The 26,660-nt window shown below is 43.1% G+C and overlaps 1 protein-coding gene and 1 long non-coding RNA gene across 14 annotated transcripts in view; one reads left to right on the forward strand and one right to left on the reverse strand.

The window, feature by feature from the left end:
• Positions 1-26,660, forward strand: part of ZNF618 (zinc finger protein 618) — a 347,879-nt gene that overhangs the window by 51,010 nt on the left and 270,209 nt on the right. The window lies entirely within an intron of this gene.
• LOC140695887 (uncharacterized) overlaps positions 12,648-26,660 on the reverse strand; it is a 55,494-nt gene continuing 41,481 nt past the window's right edge. The window contains exons 2-3 of the long non-coding RNA XR_012071725.1: positions 20,680-20,794; positions 12,648-12,803 (exon numbers count right to left, since the gene is read on the reverse strand). This is a non-coding gene — a long non-coding RNA (uncharacterized lncRNA). The remainder of the gene's footprint in view (positions 12,804-20,679; positions 20,795-26,660) is intronic.

The raw sequence follows: 26,660 nt of genomic DNA on the forward strand, positions 1-26,660 counted from the left end.
TAAAGATGCTTGAGATAATTTCTATCTTCTTAAAATTGTTGAGGCTTCTTTTGTGCCCAAGTACATGATCAATACTAGAAAATGTTTCGTGTGCACTTGAAAAGAATGTATATCCTATTTTGGGGGGCTGTAATGCCCTGAAAATATCCACCAAATCTAATTTTTCTGTTGTATCATTTAATTTCTCTGTTGCCTTATTTATTTTCCATCTGGAAGAACTGTCTAGTGATGTTAATGTGGTGTTAAAATCTCTGACAGTGATTGTATTCCCATCAGTTTCCCCCTTTATCTCTGTTAGTAATTGTTTTATGTAGTTAGGTGCTCTTATATTGGGTGCATATATATTAACGAGTGTAATATCCTCATCTTGTATTACTCCTTTAATCATTATAAAACGTCCTTCTTTATCTTTCTTTATGGCCTTTGTTTTAAAGTCTATTTTGTCTGAAATCAGTACCGCTTCACCTGCTTTTTTTGCTTTTCCATTTGCATGGAATATCCTTTTCTATCCTTTCACTCTCAATCTATATGTGTCCTTTTCCCTAAAGTGGGTCTCTTGTATGCAATATTGAAGGTTCTTGTTTTATTATCCAGTCTGCCAGTCTTTGTCTTTTGATTGGAGCATTTAGTCCAACAACATTTACAGTAATTAGTGATAGATGTGTGTTTATTACCATTTTGAACTTATTTTTGCAGTTGATTTGGTATTTCCTCTTTGTTCCTTTCTTCTTCCTTTTGTGGTTTGGTAATTTTCCTTTGTATTATCTTGGATTTTATTTAGTTTTTGTGACTCACTTGTAAGTTTTTGGCTTGTGGTACCCTTTTTTGTAAGTCTATTAACCCATTACTATAACTGTTAGTATTAACCATATAGTAATATAATCTCAAACCCATCCTACCGAGAACAAAAAAATTTGAAAAAGAAAAAAAATACTCTATATTTTCTTGCTTCCCTCTCCCACTCTTAATGATTTAAATGTCTTCTTTTACAATTTCGTGTTTATTCTATTTGTAATTCATGAGTTACCACTTTTCCAGTTATGAGTTTTTCATTTCTGTAGCATCCTGCTTCTTTTCTATTAAGAGTAGACCTTTCAGTATTTCTTTTAGCATGGGTTTAGTGTTGCTAAACTCTTCTAGTTTTGCTTGTCTGTGAAATTCTTTATTTTTTCTTCTATTCTAAAGGATAGCTTTGCTGGATAATGTATCCTAGGCTGCATCTTTTTTTCATTCAGGACTTTGAATATATCTTGCCACTCCCTTCGGCCTGTAGTGTTTGTGTAGAGAAATCAGCTGAGAGCCTTATGGGGTTCCCTTGTAACTCACTCTTTGTTTTTCTCTTGCTACCTTTAGGATCATTTCTTTATCCTTGACTCTGGCCACCTTAATTATGATATGTCTTGGTGTGGGTTTGTTTGGGTTCTTCCTGTTTGGGACCCTCTGAGCTTCCTGTACTTGGATATCTGATATTTAGGTTTGGAAAGTCTTCAGTCATGATTTCTTCAAATATCTTTTCAGTCTCCTTTGTTCATTCTTCCCCTTCTCGAACCCCTATTGAGCGTAGATTGGCATGCTTTATATTATCCCATAGGTCCCTTATATTGTTTTCATTGGTTTTTATTTGTTTTTCTGTCAGCTTTTCTGATTGGGTGCTGTCTGTTGTCCTGTAGTCTAGGTCAATTATTTGTTCCTCTGCAATATCTAGCCTGCTTTGTACAGCCTTTAGATCAGCTCTCATCTCAGCAAATGAGTTTACCAATTCTACTTGGCTCTTTATAGCTTCAGTTTCATTTTTTGACATATTTTATATCTCTAAACACTATCTCTTTTAGTTCCTTCAGTACTTTGATCACTCCTTTTTTGAAATCTTGATCTAGTAGGCCATCAATGTCTATTTCATTGATCATTGTTTCAGGGGATTTCTCTTGCTCTTTTAATTGGGAGTGGTTCCTCTGCTTCTTCATATTGCTCATATCTCTCTGGCACTGTGGCTTAAGGATTATCAGTTATCTATTGTGGTCCTTAAGGAGTTTATTTATTTATGTATCTAAAGCCTATGCTGGAATAAAACTTTAAAAAAATGAGAGAGAATTTTAAAAGAAGTGGGGGGAAAGATTTGAAAACAGTGTATAATCAATAATAGAAGAGCAAGTTGAAGCAGAATAGCAATTGAGGTGAGACGTCTTTTAAAAACCTTTAAAAAAGGAGAAAAGAGCAAAAAAACAATATTTGAAACCTTTGTATAATCAATAACAGGAGATCAAAACCAAGAGAAATGAAAATGAAATGAGGTGGATTTGTAAAAATAATAATAGAAATATTTTAAAAGAAAAATTTTAAAGAGATTCAAACTGTAGACATATACAATTGTTTAAAAAGTAAAAATTAAAAAAGCAATAGAAAATAGAACAGATAAAAAAAGATGAAGAAGAGAGAATTTTAAAAGAAGAGAGGGAAAAAAAGGTTTGAAAGCAGTGTATAATCAATAATAGAAGAGCAAGTTGAAGCAGAATAGCAATCGAGTTGAGATGTCTTTTAAAAACCAGATTCATGTAGTCTTTGTCTTTTGAAGAGGATGATGTTCTTTCAGAGTTCAGCAGGTGCTCTGGTTGGCTGGGTGGGTCCGTGGATGTGAGTTTTGGTGTATTTGTGGGAGAGGGTGAACTACGAGCGTCCTTCTACTCTGCCATCTTGGCCCCCTCCTAGGCATTCTTTTCTAATGTGGTTTGTCTCTTGTTTCCTTTCTCCCAACTTGGTGCCTTGCCTATAAATTGTGGTGATGCAAATGTGCACAAGTTCACTAACTTCCTTCCCCTCCTTCCCCTCAAGTCTAATCTGACGGCAAGGCCTTCTCTGCAGGGGTTCCTACTCTGATGGAATCACCCTGTTGACACTTGACCACTGGCTTTTTGTGAGTCTGGACATCTTAATCCTGAGTATTTGAAGCCTTCCAGTTATAATCCCAGTCCTGCAATTGGGGCCAATTTTTCACCTCTCGCGGACTGCATTTTCACTTCTGGATGATAGAGATGGTACCCTCCGTCCTGCCCGGTGATGGAGAGAGTTAAGTCAGACCCAGCGGTGCCTGTGGGTGCTCGGAGGCACCACAGCCCTTCTGCTCTTCATCTGTCTCGGGCAGTGCTGGGGCTGGGCTGGGACCTGAATGCCTTGGGAATGCCAGCAGTATGGCCATCCTTTCAAACAACGGCCCTTAATATTTGTTTGACGTCTGTTCAGAGGAGGGACGGGCAGCCTGAGTGAGGGGCAGAGCAGACCCTCTGTTCGAAGCCTTAGACTATGGCACTAAGGAATTCAGCTCTGGTTCAAACTTGCATTTCTAATTCTTCTAGACTGTTAACCCCCTTGGGCTGTTGTGACTGACCTTACTCTTACTTGAGAATGTCCCTGGGAGCATCATCCCCACCCAAGTGGCTTCTCAGACTATTCCTCCTAAGCTGCTCTTAGAGTTTGTGTCTTTAGGAAACCACCTGCTGACCCATCCTTCTGGGCTGTGGAGTGAGCAGACCAGGGGCTGCATGTTCCAGGGGCACTTGGCAGTGGGGCAGACCCACATCATAATGATTCTGTTGTTTCTCATCATTAGTACTGCAACTCTCCCCGCCTCAAACGCCTCCAGGGACGGCCTGCTGCCCACAGAATGAAGCCCCAGTTCCTTACCCTGGCATTCAAGGCCCTCATGAGCTGGGGTCAGCATGACATTCTGTTTGCATTGCTCTTCTTCAGTCCCCAGAGGTTAAACTTGCTGTCCCCAAGCTTGCCTGACTGTATCTCTACTTGAGCTGGGCCTCTGCACTGGGCTCTGTTGGAGCCCATCCACTGCTCCTCACCTGGACCACTGCAGTGCATATACCCCAACTTCTAAAATCTGTACTGCTTTCCTGAGGCTTTCTGAGGCTGCCAGGGCCCACTTTGCCTGCCAGGATGAACAAGCTTGCTGAAAATTCTTCAGCCTTCTTCCATAGCCTTCAATTGGTGACTGAGGAAGAGCTGGTGTATAAATGCCTAACTCCTTTGCCCTTTCGTGGGATAAGTTTGAGGGTCTGGACTACCCTTGCTCTGAAATTCCTGGGGTGATTAAGCTCCAGTTACCAACCGTGCAAATGGGCTTGATAACACACCCTTCACCAGCTGCCTTCCCCTTTCACTCCCCCACTTTCTAACAGTACCTTCTTCACCTCTCAAATGGACTACTTGTATACAAATTCTTGCCTCAGAAGGTGCTTCTGGGGAAAATCTAACCAAGACAGGTCCCCATCTAGCACCCTTTCCCCTCAGCCAACTCCATACAACGGAATCTCAAAGCCCAGCATTCAGGAATGTGGAGAGTAAATCCTAAATACAAATACTAAATCTAATCCTCACAACGACCCCACGAGGAGGGTCCTGTTGTTACCGTCATCATACAGATGAGGAAACTGAGGCATGGAAGGGCTAAGCAACTTGTCTCAGGCCCTAGAATGGAGCACAGTTAGAACATTGTGAAGATAACATCTGAGCTTATGGGGACAAAATCAGAGTGAGCGTGCAGATTGGTTAACGCTTATGCTTGCTTGTGTGCCATGTTTGGGTGTCTCTTTATGACCCTGGACCAAAGTGGAGCATAAAGGCCAAGCCCAGGATTCAACATATCTTAGGGCTCAAGAGCATTCATGAAATGACACCCCCAATACCAGTCGCTTCTCGCATTGTGCCTTTCATACAACCCTGCCTATATCCTTCATGGCTCTTATCATAAGCTGTATTTATTTTTATTTTGCTTTGTTTGTTGCCTTTATAGTCTGTCTGCTCCATGTGACAATAAGTCACAGGAGAGCAGGATCCTTGTCTGCGGTGATTTTGCTGTATCCTTAGCACCTACTGCAGAGCCTGGCAAATGGTAGGTGTTCAAAACATTTGTTGACAAATGAATGACTAAATGAATAATCAGAGGGAACTGGAGCCTTCTTGGGTATGTGAGGGTCTGGGCTGGATCATCTTATCTGTGACCTGGTTCATGCTCCTAGAATTTGGCTCAGATTCACTAACCATGTGCCCAGGTCACATGTTAATTAGTCTCAGAAGGCAGTTTCCAGATGGGGACTCTATGTCCAGAAGTTGCTTTCTGGAAGGTGCCCCTAGATTTCAGCTTTGTCAATTCGGGAGCCAGACTCTTAGGTTTCCAGCTGAAAAACAACAGCTGTGAATATTAAATGAGATGCATGCACCGAGAGTCTTCGATCGGTAGAATGTGTATAAATTTCAATAATAATGGGGATGCATTCATCAGACCTATCAATCATTACCCCCTGTGCCGCTAAGACATTTCTCAATGTCAGACACATGCCTGGCAGACATATTTTCTGGAATCTAGCTGCATGGCCAAAGGCCTGGCCCTGGGTCTCAGTCTCCCTGTATACCAGGGAGGGACATTGGAGGTGGAGAGCCTTGCTGTGACTGTCCAGGTTTCACAACTCTGAGTACCATTGTGGTACACAATGGAACATCATTTCTTTGCCTTCTGTTCATCTCGTGCTTACACAACTGCCCTCATGTCTAATTATGTCTCTCCTCTTCTGAAGATGCCTGTTACGGGTTCAATTTGCCTGGAGAATGAAGCTTCAACTCATCACAGGGCATTTGAGACCATGTTCAGTCTGGTAGCCAAATCCCTTTTCACTTATCTTGTGGTCCTTCCGGATGGGAGCCCTGTCATGACTTTCTCACGTCTTCCACCTCTGCTCCCACTGCCCCCTGGTCTGCACACATCTCCACCCTTCACATGTCTCATCTTGTTCATCCTGAGTGTCTGACAAAGTGCTCATGACACAGATGTTCAAATATGTGTGCTCCATCTTCCTGCTCAAGGAGATTGAGGGCTTCAGGGTCAAGGTGAACATTTAAGTGGTTTCATGGCGATGAACGCGGAGCATTTGGCCAGGAGGACACTGTGGTGACAAGACAGAGGAAGAGCCTTTTAGGTTGTGGACACAGCAGACCAGAGTGACCAGCTTGTAAGAGGGTGGGGTGAGCGTGAGGACAGGAGGGTCACCTCGTGACTTGGCATTTGAGGAATCTACCCCGTTAGCGCTCACAGGAATAGTGGCCTCATGGCATCTCTGAGATTTCAAAGAAACATTCACTGGTCATCTATTTTGTGCCAGGCTCTTGGCCAGACACTGGGGTTGGAACTTAAAAGACATATTTAACAATAAAGTGTGTGCTGAGAAGGATGCGCTCTAACACTGGTTGGGCACCTGCCTTATGCTGCCATATGGCATTTGTTCCTCTCATGGTGGATTGTGTTTCCAAAGAAACCTCAACAATGTCCCATCCCATGTGCTCTTTTGCATTGAGAACATAGCACTTTCCCATCACGAATTGGTACATATTTCTTCTCCCCTTGAATCTGGGATGACTGTGTAGCTTCTGAGCCTGGGCTTTAGGAGATGGCCAATATATCCATTTTCCTGATCGACACTCTTCTTGAGGGTTGTCTGTGTCGGACCACCAGAGACCACGCTGTGAGGAAGCCCATGCTAATCAGGGGGGAGGGCCAAGCAGAGGGGCCCCAGTGAGACACTCATGTGAGTGGAGCTGTCTTGGACCTTCTAGTCTAACCCAGCCACTAATGAACAGAATGACCCCAGGGGACATCTTGTGGACCAGGATCACCCAGGCCTGACCACAGAATCGTGAGTGAATAAAATCACTGTTTGTATAAGCCTTTAGGTGTTGGGAGCATTTGCTAAGCTGCCATAGGGAACCAAAATGCCTCCTTCATCCTCCTTCATAGCTCTGAGAAGCAAGGGGCATTATCTCCACTTTGTAGATGGGAAACTGAGGATCAGAGACCTGAAATGACTAATCCGAAGTCGTGTGGGAACTCAGTGGCGGAAGCAGGATTCAAACACAGGCCTCTGTAACCCAGAGACTGTGCCAGTTCCCTCGGCCATGGTGTCCTCAGAGAGCAGAGGGTGAAGGCCTTTACTCCTGGGGAGGGGAGCTGGGAGCTGGGAGGTAGACTTTTCCTGCAACCCTTTTGTACCTTTAAATTTTTGAATATATTACCTACTCCATTATAAACAAATAAAGGTAATGTTTTTATTTCAGACAAAAATAATTGTGGGGTATGTGTACATTAGGGTGGAAGCAGATGAAATTAGAGGCCGCTCCACAGAACAGAAGCATTTGGGCTTGGCATCCAATTGGGTGGTTCCCACCCCTGGCCTACTGAGCTTTAGAACTCCTGAGGCCTGGGCAGCTGGTTTAATTGGTCTGGGGTGTGGCTTAGGCCTTCGGATTTTGTAAAAGCTTCCAAGGTGGTTCAAATGAGCAGCCCTGGTTGAGAGTCACAGGCTTAGATGGAGGACCAGGATTCCACAAGGCAGTGAAAGGCTAGGGAGGGGATGGGTGGGCTGTGCAGGCCTGAAGTCGACGATTTGTGCAGAAAAAATGAAAAAGAATTGCTCTGGGGGTGTAGGGGCTTAAACAAAACAGAACAAACACAACCAAACAGAACAGGATGAAGGGAGTGGCCCTGCTTCCTGTGTCCCGGTGGGTGTGATCATTGAGTCAGTTCACAGACGTGCTCAACCTTCATGACCAAATCGATCAAGCTCAGAGGGAATTAATTTGAAGGATGGTACTAGTTAGGTTTGCTTATGGGGGAAAATGATAAGCATTGTGAAATCCATCACTGCTCGGGGTGCCTTTCCTGGTCCCTGCTTCGCCAGGGTCCTCCACCTGCAGCCGGCAGTGGCCTTAGGCTGCAGCTCTGTGTACTCGTCTGGGAAGATCTAGTGTCTGCAGTAAAGAAAGCAACTGCCAGACAAGATGAGTAACAAAAAGCTATTACTATGCATAATATGTTTGGACAGCAGTAGGGGCTGGGATGAGGAGCTGATGGGTAACGGTTTCTACCATGATCCACTTCTGGCAAGATATAAATTGATTTGTTTGAGTTCCCAGAATAACTAGTAACTTTTTAGTGACAACCAGGAAGAGTCTCTCTGAAGAGATCACACCATGAGACCCATGAGACCCCAAAGCTTATGTCTTTAGGTTTTGAAATAATAATCAGTAATAATAATAATAGCTCACATAGATATTGTGCTTTCTGTGTGCCTGGTGCTATTCTAAGTCCTTAATGGATAAATCCAGGCAGACTCAGGTTCAAATCCCAGCTTTGCCGTTAACTAGCTCAGGGCCCCAGGGTCTCCATTGTCCTGTTGGTTAATAAGGACACTGCTTTAGACCAGGTGACCTTGGTGAGGGGCCTGCTTGCCACACACAATGACCGTCCACCATTCAGTGCCAACCTGAAGGTCTCTTCCTTTCACTAACCCTCATAATGTGAACTCAGACTTTAAACTCAGCCCATATACCAGCTTCCCTTCTTAAACCTCTGCTATCAGCTTTCCTAAGATTTATTCGTGATTTGGTTTCAAATTTTCTATTTTGACCTCTTAGGCAACTCTCTGGGTCTTAAAGCCATTCGGCATCAATTTTATTACTTCGCAGTATAAATTGTCCAGCCCTCCATGACCCATAGAAGCCTCTGGCTGCATGTGACATTTTAAATACTAACTTTGGGGTTCTTGTCTTCAAGGGAGGAGGAATTATGTTCAAACGGTGGCTCTTTAGAAATACATAAAACATGAGCTGAGCTGTTAATGGAAAAGTCACCTTCTCACAACCCCTGTTAGGCACGGCTGGGACAGGTGATTGAACCCCCTCCCTTTTGCAAAATTAAGAGCAAATATTGGTTTACCCTTAACCAGGATGACCTCAGGCCCATTCCTGTTGCAAAAAAAACTGCAGTTGGTGCTTGAACGCAAAATGGAGCAATGGCTGGACCTGTGAGTGCCACTGTAGCCAGTCAGGCAAAGCGACACTCTGCAGGTAAACTGGCCTTTTCTCAGGAAAGAGTCCTTCAGCCAAAGGAAAGAAGCTGGAGATGTGGAATTCCAGGAATCTGGGGAGCTCTTGAAGGCAGGGACTTCCTCATGTGCTTGTGTGTCCATCATGTTGTTGACCACATAAGGAAATGGGCAGGTGAATGAATTTGGATTGTCCCAAATTCATGATGGACTCAATCTGGTTCAGAACGTCATCCCAAAGTGGACCCTCTTGAGGACACAGGTCTTCTGGCTGTTTAGAAACAAACACTGAAATTCTGGTTGGATAAAAATAGGTGATACACCAGCTTGGTATTACAGCATAGACCCTGAGGCCAGGCTGCCTGGCTCTGCAAACTTGGGCAAGTTATTTAAACTTTCTGTGCTATCTGCAAAAATGGACACAGAAATAATAATACTCCCTTATATAGAAATAATAAAATCTCCCCTAGAGAGTTGTTGTGAAGCTTAAATAAATTAATTTTTAAAAAGAGATTAAAAGAATTCTGGCAATATTTAAAAAATTAAATCAAAGACTAGTAAAGACTGAGCTAGGGACCCTTCCTTGAGGTGACTTACTGCGACTGAATCTCAGTGACTTTTTACAGATTAGGCCACATTAAGCCAAATTCCCCTACCTATAAGAATGTTGACTTTGATGGGAAATCTTAAGATGCCCGCCTTCCCCTCCAAGCACCCGGGAGAACCTGATAGCCCTGATCATCACTGTGTCATTCGTGGGAAGAGGGAAAATTCTCCAGCTCCAAGAATGCCCCTCCACCTGCTCGTGGACGCTGGCATCCCACTCAGTGCCTCTGCCCCCCTTCCACCCTTCAGGCACAGTTAAACTCCTCCCATGTCCAGAAGGACCACTTGCTGGGAGTTCTTGCAGAGCCTTACTCTTCTGCTCTCTCACCCTCATCCCACCTGTATTTACTGCTTCAGTTTCTGCCTTCTCTATTAGGCTGTGTATGGTAAATTTCTGTGTCAACTTGTCTGGGCTACAGGATGCCCAGATATTTGGTCAAACTAACTTACTCTGGGTGTGTCTGTGACGGTGTTTTCTGGATGAGTGGAACATCTGAACAGGTGGACTGGGACAAGCAGATTGCCTTCCCTAGTGTGGCAGTTTTCCCCTCTGCCTTTGATCTCCAACTAAAACATCGGCTCTTCTTTCCTCTTGAGTCTGCTGGCTTTCAGAAAGGAGCTTAGACCATTGGCTCTCCTCGGTCTCCAGCTTGCATATCTATAGATCTTGGGACTTCTCGGTCTCCATAACCACTTGAGCCAATTTCTTATAATAAATCTGTATATATATATATATATATATATATATATATATATATATATATCTTCTTCAGTCTGTCCCCATGAACCCATCATAAGTTGGAAATATCATTAAGTCAAAAATGCATTTAATACATTTGATCTACTGAACATCACAGCTTAGCCTAACCTACCTTAAACATGCTCAGAACACTGACACTGGCCCACAGTTGGGCAAAATCATCTGACACCAAGACTGTTTTATAATAAAGCATCTCATGTAATTTATGGAATACTGTACTGAAAGTGAAAAGCAGAATGGTGTCTGGGTACAGAGTGGCAGTAAACGTATTGGTTGTTTCCCCTTGTGGTCACGTGGCTGACGGGGAGCCGTGGCTGCCGCTGTCCAGAGGCAGGAGAGAGGATTACACAGCACGTCACTAGCCCAGAAGAAGATCAGAATTCCAAATTCAAAGTACGGTTTCTACTGAATGCATATCGCTTTCACAGCATTATAAAGTCAAAATATTATAAGTTGAACCATCATAAGTTGAGGACTGTTTGTATTTATGTGTATCTCCAATTGGTTCTGCTTCTCTGGAGAACCGTAATGTGAGGATGTAGGATGTAAATTAAATGAGAACAGGGAGATCTCTCTGTGCCTCAGTTTCCCCATCCTTAGAGCCTTGTGAGGGGCTGGCGTCCTATCAACATTTGTTGAAGGAAGGAATTCCTGTGTAAGAAGGAACTTCTGTGGCAAAGCCACACCCCTGAGCCCTCAGCCCTTCTGAAACCCTGAGGGCAGCATTCACAGGATCTGGAAGTTTGTGACTTTGATCTTCGGATCTTTTTCTGCTTTCCTTTCAGCATCCTTCTCTCTACCCTGGTGCATCCCTGGGCTTCCGAGTCTCAAATCTATTCTCCAGCTGGGATCCACTCCACATGCTAATCCACACCACTATGTGAATAATGAGAGGTGTGCCTTCAAGGGATGAAGAGCTCATTGTGGGCATAAAGCTTGTCCCCTGGTGCTCGATGTGGCAGAAACTCAACAGTTATTTGTGATTACCAAGTGGCACGGGAATCCTGAGAGAATGCTATTAGCCCCATTTTATAGATGTCCCTGTGGAAACCCAGAGGGGTACGAGGCTTGGCCAGGGTAGAGCTGGGATTCCAGCCACCATTTGTGGGAATCTGAGTCTCATGCTTTTCCCTCAGCTTGCTCAAAGGCCACATGGGGGCCCACAGGCCCCTCCCTAGGAACACGAACTGGTGGGCCCCTGGCATGCTGCCACCCCTCAGGTGATGTAAATATATTCTGCGGGCACTCACCCTGGCAGGGACCGCATTGGTGCCGCAGGCAGGGGCTCTGGGTGCAGAGGGTGTGACTTCATTGGCTTTCATGAGGTGTCTTTATGCGGGGAGTCGGAGATCTGTGGGCTCACTGCAACACTTGACAAACCTGTAAATATGTATTTGGAGTCACTCACTGCCTGGCCTTTGCATGAAATCTGCATTGCAAAATCAAGTCCAGAGAACAGGGCTTTTTAATCAGGCCGGCGTGACCCGGACCTGGCTGGCACTGCCCCTCCCGCAGCCTCAGTTCCTTCGGTTGTGCATGGGATTGTTGTTCCTGCCCTGCTGACTCTTTAGCAGTGTTAAAGATCGAGAAGGAGGATGGATTTGAGGGTGCTCTGTCAACTGTAAAGTACCGGGGGCCGGTTCCTCAGAAATGAACAAGTTGTTTATCCTGTCCTCTCACTGCTAGGGAGCCGATCAAAGAAAGAGATGACCTACCACCCAAGGCAAGAAAGGGAACTGTGGGATGCAGAGGGCATCAGGGAGGACTTCCTAGAGGAGGGGAAGTTGTAATGGATTCTGAGGGACAGACAGAATGTAGACAGGAAAACTGGGAACAGCATGAGGTAACATGTGCATGTATTGATGTGTTGGGGGAATCCTCTGCAGGAGTTAAGAGCAGAGGCCCTGGGCAGACTAACCTGGGCTTAAGTCTTGGCACCATCACCTCTTACTCTATGACTTTGGTAAGTCACTTCACTTCTCTCAACTCTGGTTTATTTACCTGTAAAGCTGGGTGAATAATCCCACCTTAAAAGATAAAACCATGTGCAGGGAGAAAGGCCTCAGCACTTTGTCACGTGGTTTGCACCCGATGAAGGGTCGCTAACAATGTTGGTCTCGTCCAGAAGGCTAGACTGACCCAGGAGAGGAGGAGCTGGTGTCTGTGGTTGGCAGTAGCCTCCTTGGGTCACTGGTAAACTCTGTGTTGAGTCCCAGAAAGATCATTGCCTTTGGAATCAGAGGGTTCTGAGTTTGGGTCTCAGCTCTGCCACTTTCCACCTGTGCAATGTTGTTCTGAAACCTCCCAGAGCCTGTGTTCTCTCATCTGTAAATAGAGGTGTGTTAGCATCTTGGTTGGAAGGACTGGATGCTCCCATGTCATCTTGAGAAGAGGAGGTTTATTGTGAAGATATGCATAGGACTGGGAGGGCATCGGGATTTGAAGAAGCTCCAGGGATGAGCCCCTGGGGCCCGCATGTCATAGGTGGACTCTTCATGGCCTCGTGCCTGCGTGGACCACTCAGTGGCAAAGGATAGGGTATGACTGAGGCGAAATGACTGTTGGAAAGAAATAAAATCAGTTTCTGTCATACACTAAAATAAATCCAGATGCTAATAAGATTTAAATGTAAACGAATAAATAAGAAGAAATGTATAATCATTTGATTTTTGTTGTAAGATCTTTCTAAACATATGTGCAAAGACAAAAACCATGAAAAAGAAAAGATAGATATATTTAACTGAATAAAACTTTACAAATCCTGTAAGCAAGAATACCAAAACAAATCTGAAAAATCTAACAGTAAAATGGCCACAATGTTTGTAATATACATGACAAAGAGCAAAAAGCCCTTGCAAATCAATAAGAATGAAGACGAAAGGGTAAAGGATATGAAAAAACAATCCAGGATACACAAGTGGCCAATAAATGTATGAAAATATTCACCTTTGCTAATAATGAAATAAATTCAAGTTAAATAGCCATTTTTTCTCCCACCAGTAGTCCCCAATGGAAATGGGAGCTTTCAGGCTGAGAACAAATCCCTACTCTGTGTACACCAGTTCTGGGGATAAATGAAAGACGACGCATGGTGGGAGGGTATAGCTCAGCAGTAGAGCGCAAACCTAGCAGGCACAAGGTCCTGGGTTCAATCTGCAGTACTTCCATTAAAATAAAAATTAAATAAATGTATCAATAAATACACCTAGTTACCTGCCCCCGCAACAAAAAAATAACTGGATATCCACATGCAAAACACTGAAGCCGTAGCCCTAGCGTGCACAAAAATGAAACAAAAAAAAGAAAGACGATTCATCAAACGTCTTAAAACCACACCTGCCCCCTTTTAGCCAGCGATTCTATTACTGCAACATTGTCCTGAGGAAAAAATCAGAGGTATGCAAGGATTCGGCAACGAGAATATATGTGAGAGTGTACCTTTTTATGACAAAACGAGTGAAAGCAACCTGAATGTCTAAGAATAGGTAATTGGCAGCGTAAATTATGGGATATCTGCAAGACGGAATAAATCCTCAACTGTCATTAAAATTGACAGTGTAAATCTAGTCTTAATAACAAGGAAGTATGTTCTAATTTTATTATTTAGTTGAATAAAACATATTACAAAATGGTATTACACGTGACCCCATTTTGTAAAAACGTAAAAATCTAAACATATAAATTTGCAAAGGAAAAAATCTAGAAAATGTACACTAAAATATCAATATATCTCTCTGGGAGATGGGATTTCTGGTGATTCGGGTTTTTTTTTTTTTGGTTTGTTTTGTTGCTTATGATATTTTTCCTCTAAAATATCTCATTTGTCTATAAAAACATATCTAGACCAATAAAAGTAATAAATAAATGATTCTGCAGGATGTAGTCATAGCAATACTTATAGGGAAATTCACAACTTTAAACAATGTTATCACCAAAAAGAGAAAAGCAGCGAGTTTTACCTACTAGAAAAGGCACAAAAACAACCCAAAGGAAAATGGTAAGAATAATAAAATAATAAAGATAAAAATTAAAGTAAATAAATTAGAAAACAACAACAAAAACCAGTGGAATTAAAAAATAAATCCATGAGCTGTCTCTTTAAAAAGATTAATGAAATACAAACTTCTGGCAAATCTAATCAATGGGGAAAAGCAGACACAATTAAAATGAGAAATGGGTATAACCGCCAAAATAAAAGAGATCAACATAGGTGAGAAAGAGCCACGCACACTTTCATAGTCATACATTAAAAACATCTTAATGAAAATGCCTCGTTTTCTACAAATACATAAACCACCGTGGGCATCCAAAGACGTACTTCATTCGCAGGACAAAAATCAGCCACCAAGGAAGCCCAGGCAGAATGAGCCAGCTTTCCTACCCAGTTGTTCTGAGAGTCAGCTCTTGACAAAATAAAAATTAATCAAATAAATAAACACAAAGGGAATCTTCTGCCAGAAGGTCGATCAAGCATGTCCTGATCGGCCTCCAAATACTATTAAGACGCGTCAGGGTTGCTGGGCGAGATGACATCATTTGACAGGCTGCGATTTTCTTCCAAGCCACAAACCAGCTCAGCCATTTCTGGGGCGCTGGCTCCCCCAGGGCCTCTTGGGTTGTGTGTGGCCTCTTTTGCTTGGTGAGGTTTAAGACCTTGGAGAGTGCTTCTAGGCGAGGCGTGTGTGTCCAGACACACTTAAATTTACCTGGTGACGTTCTAGCCGTTAGAAGTGAGCCTTCCTCTCCAGGAAAGACCCTGCGTTGAGGGCCGCACATACAGTGGGCTCCTTGGGGCATCTGCCTCACACTTTAAGGATCATGAACTTGCCCCACAAGAAGCGCTGTGCCCTGAGTATCCCAACACATTTGTGGATGAAAGTAAAAGCCGAAGGTTGTGGGAGTTCCCATGTACCTTTTTTGCTCTGACATTTTCTAGCTTAATCTGGGTCTTCTGTAAACATTCACAGATGTTCATAATCATAACTGTAGAGTAAAGTTTAAAGTATGTCTTTTTCTAACATCTATTTATAGCTAACACCAAAATCCAATGATGGTGATCAGATGTTACCTAAGCATGTAGACCACTGCGCGCTACGCTGCATTTGCTGGGAGAGAAATACCAATTTGTCATAAACCATTTTTACTTAACAAAGGCTAATTTCAAAATACAGAATCAGAAAGGAAATCAAAGGAGAACCTGGGTTAGGGCCTCTGAATTTAAATCCTCTCCCAAAGCTCATCTAATTCCGAGAAGCCTGAGTTAAGAATCTTGGGTCTTCTTCCCTCCTTCTGTTTCACCGTAGCCCAGGGCACCTGCATGAATCTTCAGGGTGTGGAGCTGATGGAAGCTGTGAGGATGGGGTCTCTGCTTACAGATGAGGACAGAGACCCCCTGAACTCTTCACTGAACTAATATAAGTGACCATCTGGGGAGTGCCTCCCTCAGGCACTCTGCAGGCCTTAGGTCGGGTTCCTAGTTGTTACTCAGGATTCTCTAGAGAAACAACCCATTGTATGTGATATAGATATAGATATAAATAGATTAATTTTAAGGAATTGCTGCATGAGATTGTGGAGGCTGACAAGTCCAAAATCTGCAGGGCAGACTGGCAGGCCTGAGACCCAAGGGAAGAGCTGATGGTGCAGCTCGAATCTGAAGACAGTCTAGAGGCCAAACTCCCTCTTCCTTGGGGACTCTCAGTCTGTTTCTTCTGAAGGCCGTCAACTGATTATATGTGACCCACTCACAGTATGAAGGATAACTTGCTTTACTGAAAGTTTACTAATTTAAATGTTAATCTTGGGGGGTGGGTATAGCTCAGAGGTAGAGTGTGTGCCTAGCATTCACGAGGTCCTAGGTCAATCCCCAGTAATTCCATTAAAAAAATAAATAAACCTAATTAACCCCCCATTTTTAAAAAAATAAATGTTAGTATCATCTAAAAAATACCTTCATAGCAACATCTAGACTTGTGTTTGACCAAATATCTGGGTACCACGGCCAAGTTGACACGTAAAATTAACCATCACACTGGGTAATGGATTCTGGGCTGGAGAGGTGCCTGCAGGTGGATTATAGGGGAGTGCTCTTGGAAGCAATGCCTAGGGGCAGAGAGGAAAACAGGCTGGAGCAGAGGGAGAAGCGGGGCTGCAATGCAGTTGCATCACAGGCCTCGGCCCCTCCCACTGGGAGCTCTGAAACTGGAATGGCTCTTACTGTTCCAGCTGGATCAAGGCACGGGGGCTGGGCCTTTACCCCCTCCACAGACCACTGGATGCTGGCTGCCTCCACAGAGGGACCTATTCCCAAAGAGGGTCTGGGTTGAGAGCCATCGGCCACCAATTCTCCCTGCATCCTGGGGCACTCATGTCCCCAACTGGAAGGAGGCAGTTGAGTGATGCACCATAGCATCTGCCACACAAGCAGCATCTCACTTCATCCCTCATAGACCCTCACAAAGTGGGATTGACAGTCCCCATTTTACAGATGAAGAAACTTGAGGCCCATATCAATGGGATAGCTTGTTAAAGCTCACAAGCCTGACAGGCTGTAAATTAGTCCAAGATGTCCAATCACTCAGCTCTAGGGTTTGGCCCTTCATCAGGAGTTTGCCTGTAACAGAGATTGTCATGTGGGGATTGATACTCTTCTCACTGGTTGGATTGAGGAGTGTCTAGCTTGGCATCTGGGTTAGGGGACACATATAGCTTACAAGAAAGAGGAAACCAGTTGGGGGTTGGAAAAGAGAAGACCCTCCCTTCAGCTCCATTTCAGCACTCTTTGGCTTTTCTCTAGTTGTCCCTGGTAGGGAAGGTCTGACCTCTCTCTGCTGCAGAATATCTGGTGGGGTCCAGGGTGTGGCAGCAGCTTTTTCTCTGGGGCTTGTATATAAAACATCTGCAGCGAGCCCTTTCCCTCTGGGTCTGCTGAGATCCTACAGGAATTCCTCGCAGGCCCAAGGTCTGCTTCCATGGAAGCACCTGCTAGAGAACCTTTCAAATACTTGTTTTTGAGAATTTCACAGCTACTCTTAGGAGAGGTTAAAGAAGGCTGCCGGAAGCTGCTGCTTTAATTGTGAGTCAGCCTGTCCCTTGGCAAGTACACATGAGCACCTGCTGTGTGCCCAGCACTCCTGGGTGGCTTTCAAGCCCCACAGCTTTGGTATGGGAACTCCCTCCTGCCACTCCTGATGCCATGATCTCAGGCTGGTTACTCAACCCCGTCAACCTCAGACTGCTCATCTCTCAAGTGGGGGTGATAACAGCATTACATGGGGCTCCTGTGAGCATTGGAGAAAATGTTCGTAAGATGCAAAAATGTTCGTAAGATGCAAAAATGTTCATAAGATGCTTGGGATGGTCCCTGGCACCTGGAACGTGCTTAACAAATGCCAACTCTCTTCCAGTCCCTGTGGGAAGGGGTGGGGCTGCATGGATGCGTAGGACACCGTCCCTGCCCTTAGGGAGCTTAACCTCAAATGCTGATTAGTGTGACTAAGTGAAGCAAAGAAACAAGAACACCCTCAGAGAGAACCAACTGGAAAGCATGCTGCAAGTTTCCCTGGCCTGGGGACCCAGGGCGCGTGATGGGGTGGGCTGAGAGGCCTGCAGGCCAGACCACCTGCAGGCCCAGCTCTTCCTCCAGCCAGCTGGGGAACGAGCCCCTCTCAGATGCCCAGCTCCCTGCTCATTACTGTCAAGTGACCTTCATAAAGGCAACACAGAGGCTTATTTCTGATCCCACTGCATTGGAAGCAGAGAGCATTTTGCCTTTCGTCAAGGAACCCAGCCTTGTTGGGAGAGAAGCTCTGCTCCTTACATACACACATACATATCCAAACACATATACACACATACGCGCACACACCCATACATACACACACATACAAATACATAAACACACACACACACACACACATTTTATCAGAGAAAAGTCCCGGAAATGTGGACTTTCTACATAACGGGTTACTGCGCGCTCCCTGTTTGCCAGACACTGTGCTAACACTTAACCCTCCAACAGTTCTCTGTGGGTAGAAGTGATTATTAACACTGGTTAACAGATGAGAACCTGAAACTCAGAGAGGTGAAGTAATTTGCCTAGACTCTAACTGCTAGTAAGCGGTGGGACCAGAGTCAGAACCCAGACAGGCTAAACCCATAGTCTGGGCTTTTAACCTCTGAACTCTACTGGCTGCCCCAGAGTAAGGGTTACAGGTGCTCAAGGAAGGCTCCCTGGGGGAGGTGGCACTGAATCAAAGGGAGTGACAGGTTAGAATGGCTGAGTGTCTACTTGGCTGGGGCTCTGGAGGTACAGTCGGCTGTGAGTGTGTGAAGAGAACTGAAGAAGGCATTATGGATGCTGGTTCTGCAGAAGTGAGGGCGGGGAGGCGGGACTTGAGCGTGCAGTGAACCGGGTTCAACCGGGAAGTGAGCCACCTGCACAGATGCACACGTGAGGACCGGGAACATGGCAGGACATCTGAGCTGCCATCCCCTGGCCCTCCATCACTGCCTGTTCCTTCACCCTGGGAGCCGGGAGGCATGCTTCCTCCTCCTTGGCTCCTTCAGCTTTGGCGTCTGACACACTGACCCACATCACAGGCAACTGTACGCTCCGCTCCAGCTGCCTTGGCAGAGCCTGCTGGCTTCATGGCTGCCGTCACCAAGTCTTACGCTTGGGCAGACAGACAGGAAACCACCCCAGCCAGAGAGCCCGGTGTTCCCTGATCTACCAAGCCTGTCTGGCCCTATCCACTGAGGTTTCCTCAGAGCCCAGGCCCTGCTCTGGAGGCCCTCCACTGTCTCTGTGTTGAAGCCAAGGGAGAGGATGTGATGGTTCTGGACCTGCAGGCTGCCTCCAGTGAAGCAGCCACATGTGGCTCACCCCCACCCCCACTTCCAGGGCTACTCCTGACTCCTGCCTTGGGGTCTGCAGACTGGCCACAGAGGTGGTGACTCCTGGAGAAAGTGGCTCATGATGGGATGGGCAAGATTTAAATAGGTAAAGGGAAGAAGTAAATGAAGGGAACAGAGCAAAGTGAGCAAGGCATGTGTGTGGGTCAGCAGTCAGTCGCTCATTTATTCAATCCACAAACACTTCTTGAGTAACTACTGAGGCCAGGCCATTCACAGGAAGGAAAGCACATTAGTTTGGCTCTATGGGGGAGGGGGAGGGGCGGGCAAAATAAGTCAGGAGCTGTCTTATGGGACCAATCTCCTCTTGGATGTCCCCCATGTGCATGTCCACTTCTGTGTGTCCAAAATGACCTCGTCATATTTATCTCCCTCTTTTGGATTCCCTGTCTCTGTGAATAACATCACAGAAATTCAACTGCTGAAGCCAGAAATTTAGGCGATATCCCTGACTTCTCCCTCCTTCACTCCCCAAGCCGCCCATCAGGCCTTCCTGTGGAGCCGCCCCTCTTAACAGCTCCCACATCTGTCCGCTGTTCTTGATTCCCTGGCTGCAATCATGGTGAGGACCCGTGACCTCTGGCCTGGCCCTCAACAGCAGCCTCCCCACTGGTGTCTGTGCTTTCCCTTCACCTCCCTCCTGTCCATCCTCTGCACCTCGACTGGAGTGTCAATCAAAAGCATCAAGTGGATCACAGCACTTCCAGACTTAAAATCCTTCGCTGGTGGATCTCCCACTGCTCTCAGGACAAAGCGTCCAAAGCCAGACATGCTCTCCCCTGTCCGTGCAGCTAATTGCTCTCCATTTTCTGGGTGTTCCTCCTGGTGAGTGCTCCTGACCCTTCACAGGAGATGCCAGTAGTCATGTCACCTCTCCTCCAAAATCTCCGCCTGCAACCGAAGCTGGGTGGGCACTCCCCCAGCACATTCCCAGGTTCTACCACCAGCTCCCACCTCGTGGGCCTGCTGAGGCTCTCTGATTTTTTGGCCCCACCCTCTCATCCTTTGGAGAACACTTCTGAGACATACTCTGAACAGTTCTTCAGAACGTTCCCTCGAATTGATTCCTGGTTACCCTCAAATGTACCCATTCCACACCCTCACTGGCTTTCCCTCCTTCCTCCTACCCCTTACTCATATTCCCATGAGTCTCATGCTCCCATGCCTTCACTTCTGTGTCCTCAGATTACCACCCAGATAAACTCCCTGCTCTTGAGTCCTAACCAAAGGCTCTGTTTTCAGGGGACCCGAACCAAGACACCTCTCCTCTCACCCAGACAGGCATAGATGTCCTTCCATTCTTTCACTGTTCTGTTATTATCGTCTGTCTATGTGTCCATCTCCCCCATGTCAGTGTGAGCTAGGAAAGAGAAGGGACCATGGCTGTCCCTTCCCAGCACACAGCACAGGGTACCTCAGTAGGTGTTGTGAATAAGAAATAGGTGTTCATGATAAAGACACACAACAAAAGGGAATGATAAAGGGTATTTGTGAAAACCCCACAACTCACATCATACTCACCAGGGAAAGAGAAGACTTTCCTCCCCAGGATCAGGAACAAGATAAGGATGCCCACTCTGGTCACTTATGTTCAGCAGTGTACTGGAAGGTACAGCCAGGGCAATCCGGGCAATGTCTTAAATGAAATAAAAGGCATCCGGCTTGGAAAGGAAGATGCAAAACTATTTCTATTCACAGAAGACACAATCTTATATATAGAAAATCCTAAAGAATCAACCAAAGACTGTTAGAGCTAATACATTTAGCAAAGTTATAAAAATAAAACATCAGAATGCAAAAATCAGTTATATTTCTATATGCTAGCAATAAATAATTCAAAAAAGGAATCAAGTAAACAGTTCCATTTAAAATACTACCAAAAAGAATAAAATATTTAGGAATAAATTTAACTGAAGAGGTGCAAGACAGACACTAAAAACTGTAAAACACTGCTGAGAGAAATTGAAGAAGATATAAGTAAAAAGATACCACGTTTATGGATTGGCAGATTTAATATTGTTAAAATGTCAATATTCCTTGAAGTGATCTAATCATTCAATGCAATTCTTATCGAGGTCCCAGTGGCTTTTTTTTTTTTTTTTTTAGCTGAAGTGGAAAAGCTTATCCTCAAATCCATATGGAATTTCAAGGGATCCGGAATAGCCAAAACAGTTTCATAAAAGAAGAACAAAGTTGAAAGAACTCACACTTCTCCATTTTCAAAACTTATACATACAAAGCTATAGTAATCAAAACAGTGTGTTACTGGTAAAAGGGTAGAAATAAAGATCAATGAGACCTGAGAGCCCAGAGATAAACCCACACATCTACAGTCAGTTGATTTTTGACAGGAGTGCCAAGACCACTCAGTGAGGGATAGAATAGTCTCTTCAACAAATGGTGCAGGGACAACTGGTCTCAAAATGTAGAAGAATGAAGTTAGACCCCTTTTCATACCGTATACAAAAATTAAGTAAAAAAGGAGTCAAAAACCTAAATGTAAAAGCTGAAACTATAACTTCTAGAAGAAAAAATAGAGTTAACTCTTCATTACCTTGGTTTTGATAATGACTCTTAGATACAACACCAAAAGCAGAAGCAAGAAAAGAAAGAATAGACAAGTTGGACTTCACCAAAATTTAAAACTTTTGTGCATCAAAGAACATTACTTAGAAAGTGAAAGACAACTTACAGAATGGGGGTAAATATTTCCAAATAATACATCTGATGATGAAATCATCTCTAGACTATATAAAGAATCCTATAACTCAACAACAAGAAGACAGTTACCCAATTTAAAAACAAGTAGAGGACTTGAATAGACATTTCTCCAAAGAAGATACACAAATGGCCAAAAAGCACATGAAAAGATGCTCAGCATCATTAGTTATTAAGGAAATGCAAAACCAAACCACAATGGGAGACTATTTTACACTTGATAGGATGGTAGTAGTAGTAGTAGTAATAATAATAACAACAACAACAATAATAATAATGGAAAATAGCAAGTGTTGGCAAGAGTGTGGAGAAATTGGAAGCTTTGTCCACTGCTGGTTGAAATGTAAAAGGGTGCAGTCTTTGTGGAAAATAGCTTAGCAGTTCCTCAAAAAGTTAAACATAGAACTACTATATGACTCAGCAATTTTACTGTATATCCAAAAGAGTTGAAAATAGATATTTAAAAAATTTGTACATGAGGGGAGGGTATATAGCTCAGTGTTAGAGTGCATGCCTACCATGTACAAGGTCCTGGGTTCAATCTTCAGTACCTCTGTTTCAAAAAAACAATAATAAATAAACCTAAATTACCTCCCCCTTATAAAAAAAATTCTTTTAATTAAAAATTGTTAAAATTAAAATAAATTTGTACATATGTCCATCACAGTACCATTTACAAATGCCAAAAGGAAGAAACAACCCAGAAGTCCATCAACTGATGAATGGATAAACAAAATGTGTCATATCCACACAATGGAATACTATTTAGCCATAAAAAGGAATGAAGAACTGATGTATGCTTCAACATAGATGGACGTTGAAAACATTATGCTAAATGAACAAAGCCAGACACAAAAGGTCACACATTGTATATTTGATAAGTTTGAAATATTGAGAACAGGCGCATGCATGGGGCTTACATATTAGCAGTGGCCAAGGACAGGGGGGTGGGAAGTGACTGCTCAATGGGTAGAGGGTTTCCATTTTGGGTGATGAAAATGTTTTGGAACTAGATCGAGGTGATGGTTGCACAATATTATAAATACACTAAATGCTACTGAACCAGACATTTTAAAGGTGGCTCAGCCTTCCCATCCTGCCTCACATCTGCACCCAAGTACCACAGAGACAGGATCCTTCCAACCCGGGCCTTTCACGTTTCCTACAGAGCAGACACCCAGGCCTTCAGAGGTGGAACCATTGTGATCCTTGTCCCTCTCTTCCCTTTCCTGTGTATGTGTGTGTGGTGGGGCAGGCATGGGGGGTTTGTCTCACATTTTGAATCCTCCATTTCTCTGGGAGTGCCCATCAGAATTCGGCCGGAACTGTCACCCTAGGTAACTGTTACTTCTGCCAAAGGTGTGTGGATATTTATGATTGCTCCTATGCCTTCTGTTTACCATGTCAGCAGCACCGTTAGCATTCGTGCTGATAATAAAAACTCAATTTATAATAAAAACAAGCATTTTGTTGTGGAATTGGGTTTTAAGATCCTATAAAGACTTTGCAGAGATTTATTTGAGCTTTGTAAATGTCTTGCCCCAGGGTGAGACTTCAGAGTCTTCGAACAGTTCATTTTGAAGGATTTGGTTATTAGAAAACTTTTATAGTCTCTTTAATTTAATGGGAGAAGAATAACAAACTGAATGGCTTCCAACAATAATGGGTTCCCCATATCTGGAATGTCTTCCTATCCTATCTCTTACCCTAAATATGCTGTGGTGTGAGACCACGGTAGCTGGGAGTTGAGAGACCTGGGTCCTAGGCTACTCAAAGGCTAAATACCTGTAGGTAAGTCTCCCTTCTCCTCTCCAGGCCTCAGTCTTCTCTTTTGAACTGTCCGGGGATTGAAATTTTATGTAATAAGATCTTGATCCCATAATCCCATTCTAAGAAAGTTTTCCTGAGGGGAAAAAAATTCAACAAAGCAGAAAGTTATGTGCCTAAAACCATTCAACACAGTACCATCTATAAGGGCAAGAAAGCAGAAGTTTAAAAAAAATAACCCACGAAATGGAAGTAGCTGATAGAGTTATGGAGCAACTTATGACACAGTAATAAACTGACAATAAAAAATAGTGATTGCTATGTATGTGCTGCACCCCGCCATACCACTGAGACTCAGATGCTGCTCATTAAAACGAAACAATGGTTATTTCCAGATGATGGGATTATGGTTGATTTTTGTTTTCTCCTTTATGCTTTTGCTCATTTTTCAAACTTTCTATAATGAACACATATTACCTTTATAATCAGGAAAAAACAAATGTCATTGAGATAGCAATTAATTTTACACAGGGTATACAACAAAGAAGAAAATGCTTTAGTTATAATGTGAAGTGAGAAGGAAATAGAACATGAAATGAATATTCAGATTGCAACTAAGTTGAAGTGGCAACAGATCAAATCCCTGAAAACCGCTTTGCCTAATTATCAATTCATCTAATAACCAATTCTCTGAAAGTTCACCCCTTTACCTTCAGGTGTTTTTATGTCTATTCAATTATCATATTCTTTTTCATTTTATCATCTTTTGACATGTTAAGTATTTGTTATCCAATTGTCTAAGGGTACTTTTGATAATTTTGTATTTCTAAGAGTTATTTTAAACATTTGCACCATCCCTTGATTATGGGATTGTTTTTATCCTTGTGTGTGTAATTTGTTCCTTTTTAATCTACTTTTGAATAATTTAAGGACTTGTTAAGATGTTTGTTAAAAGTCCTTTCTTCAAAATTTAATATATCGTATGCACTTTTCAATGGTACCCAAGACACTAAGTACAATCAATTATAAATCCTGCTTCTGACTTGATCCTTCACTAGAATCCCATCACCAAAGTTATGGATCAAGCAAGACATGAATGAATGTCTTAAATGATAAAAATATCATTTATGAAACACTGGTGATTTAATCAGCATAAACTGTCAAAAAGATGGCAAAGAAGAATAAGATACCCAAATGGATTTAACACAGCATCAGAATGTAGGTGAATTCATCTTTGGGAATGGCTGTAGATAAACTGATACAAAACCCAAGGGAAATTGCAATAATAATTAATAATTAAATCACAACAATGCTGTGTTAGGGTTGTGGAATCTTTGGTGTTTTTAATTGAAAATTCTCTTTAATTTGTATTACTTTTGCTCTTTCCCTCTCTTTCTGTCTGAAAGAAGGCATCTGAGTATCTTATTTTAATTTCCCTTTTAGCAATATGACTTCATTGAAAACACTGAAGATGAGAACTTATGACAAGTTTTGTGTTCGCTTAAACCATTTCTTGTGTGAAAGGAAAGAGGTCAATTACTATTCTTAGCTCTGGCTGCTTCCTGATGGATATCCTGGTACTGGGGGCTTAAGTAGCAACTTTGCAAGGTGATAGATACAGGTAATGAGAATTTTGGAAGGACTGCAACAAATCTAAATTGGCCTGCGTAAGAAAATCCAAGAGTACAGGAGTCAGGGAGCTAGAGTCAGACGCTGAGAAGACTGAGGGGCGAGGGAAGGGTCCACAGAAACAGCAGCCCTTCCTGGCTGGTCATGATAAAAGAAGGACTTGACAGAAGTCTAATGGGGATTTGTTAAGCGGTTTGCAGGATAGCATGCAAACACACTGCCATTCTTTCTCCTACCAAATCATCGGCAATGTCTGCTTGGCTCACAAATCCTTTGAAATAAGTGGAGTTTTTAATGGTAAACCTTGAACTTTTCAGTCATATCTCAAGACTGGCCCAGTGCAAAAATCAGGGCTTTCCATAAGAGCATGTGGATTATATCTGACTATTTCAGCATCCACATGTGAATATTCCAAAAAAGAAAGGAAGGAAGAAATGGGGAAGAAAGAGAGAAAAAGAATTTTATAAGAAAAACTTTATAGTGTCCATACTAGTTTAAAATTGAAATCGTGAAATTTAATTATAGTTAAATTTAACAACAGAGAAAGAAATGGGATGGAACTTCAGATAGACATTTCTTCAAAGCACCGATAGTGCTTGCTAAAGATTTCTTTAAAGTTAAGGGATAAAAGGTATAAAAAAACTTTTAAGTGGTCAGAACCTTTGTTATTTTCTTTTAATTAAATCTGATAGTCTCCACTGTTAAGATCAATTTAATTTGTTTATATTTTTTTGATCCCTGGTTTTTGGACTTATTTACATCTTTTTTCCCTTTTTATCCTTTTTCTTTTTTTCTTCTTTCCTTTCCTGCCTTTGTTCTGTAAAGTTTTCTATATACTGTCCCCACTTTTGCCCCTGTTGACTAAGAAGCATAGATTTTATTTATGTTCCTTTAGTGGTTACCTTTAGAAATTAACGTGTATGTTTACTGGCTGACCTCTCTAATATAATCTAAAATTATTCAGTATCTCTACTCATCTTTTGTGGAAGTCAAAGATATTGGCACACTTTTTCACATTCATTTGCCAATCTCTTTATTCCCTCAGTCTAAGTACTTAGTTTCACTTCTGTTTAAATGTAAGAAATGGTGTGGTGAGTATTTTGCAGTCAATAATTAAATTTGCAACACATTTTACCGATTTCTGGGTTCACCATTTTCTTTGAATTCTCCCCTTTGATTTCAGACTTTTTCCTGGTGCAAAGATCAATGGGCAGTAAATGGTACACCTGGGGAAAAATCTGTATTTTGCCCTCCCCCTGGAATGATAGTTTAGCTGAGTATAGAAATCTAGGGGTTGGTATTTATTTTCCTCAGTGCTGTGTGAGCTTTGAGCCAAGTCAGATAAAGGCAGCATTTTCAGTGGGATCTTTCAGGAAACTATCAGACAT

Source organism: Vicugna pacos, chromosome 4 (genome assembly GCF_048564905.1).
Source record: "Vicugna pacos chromosome 4, VicPac4, whole genome shotgun sequence".
NCBI classification, from domain to species: Eukaryota; Metazoa; Chordata; class Mammalia; order Artiodactyla; family Camelidae; genus Vicugna; species Vicugna pacos.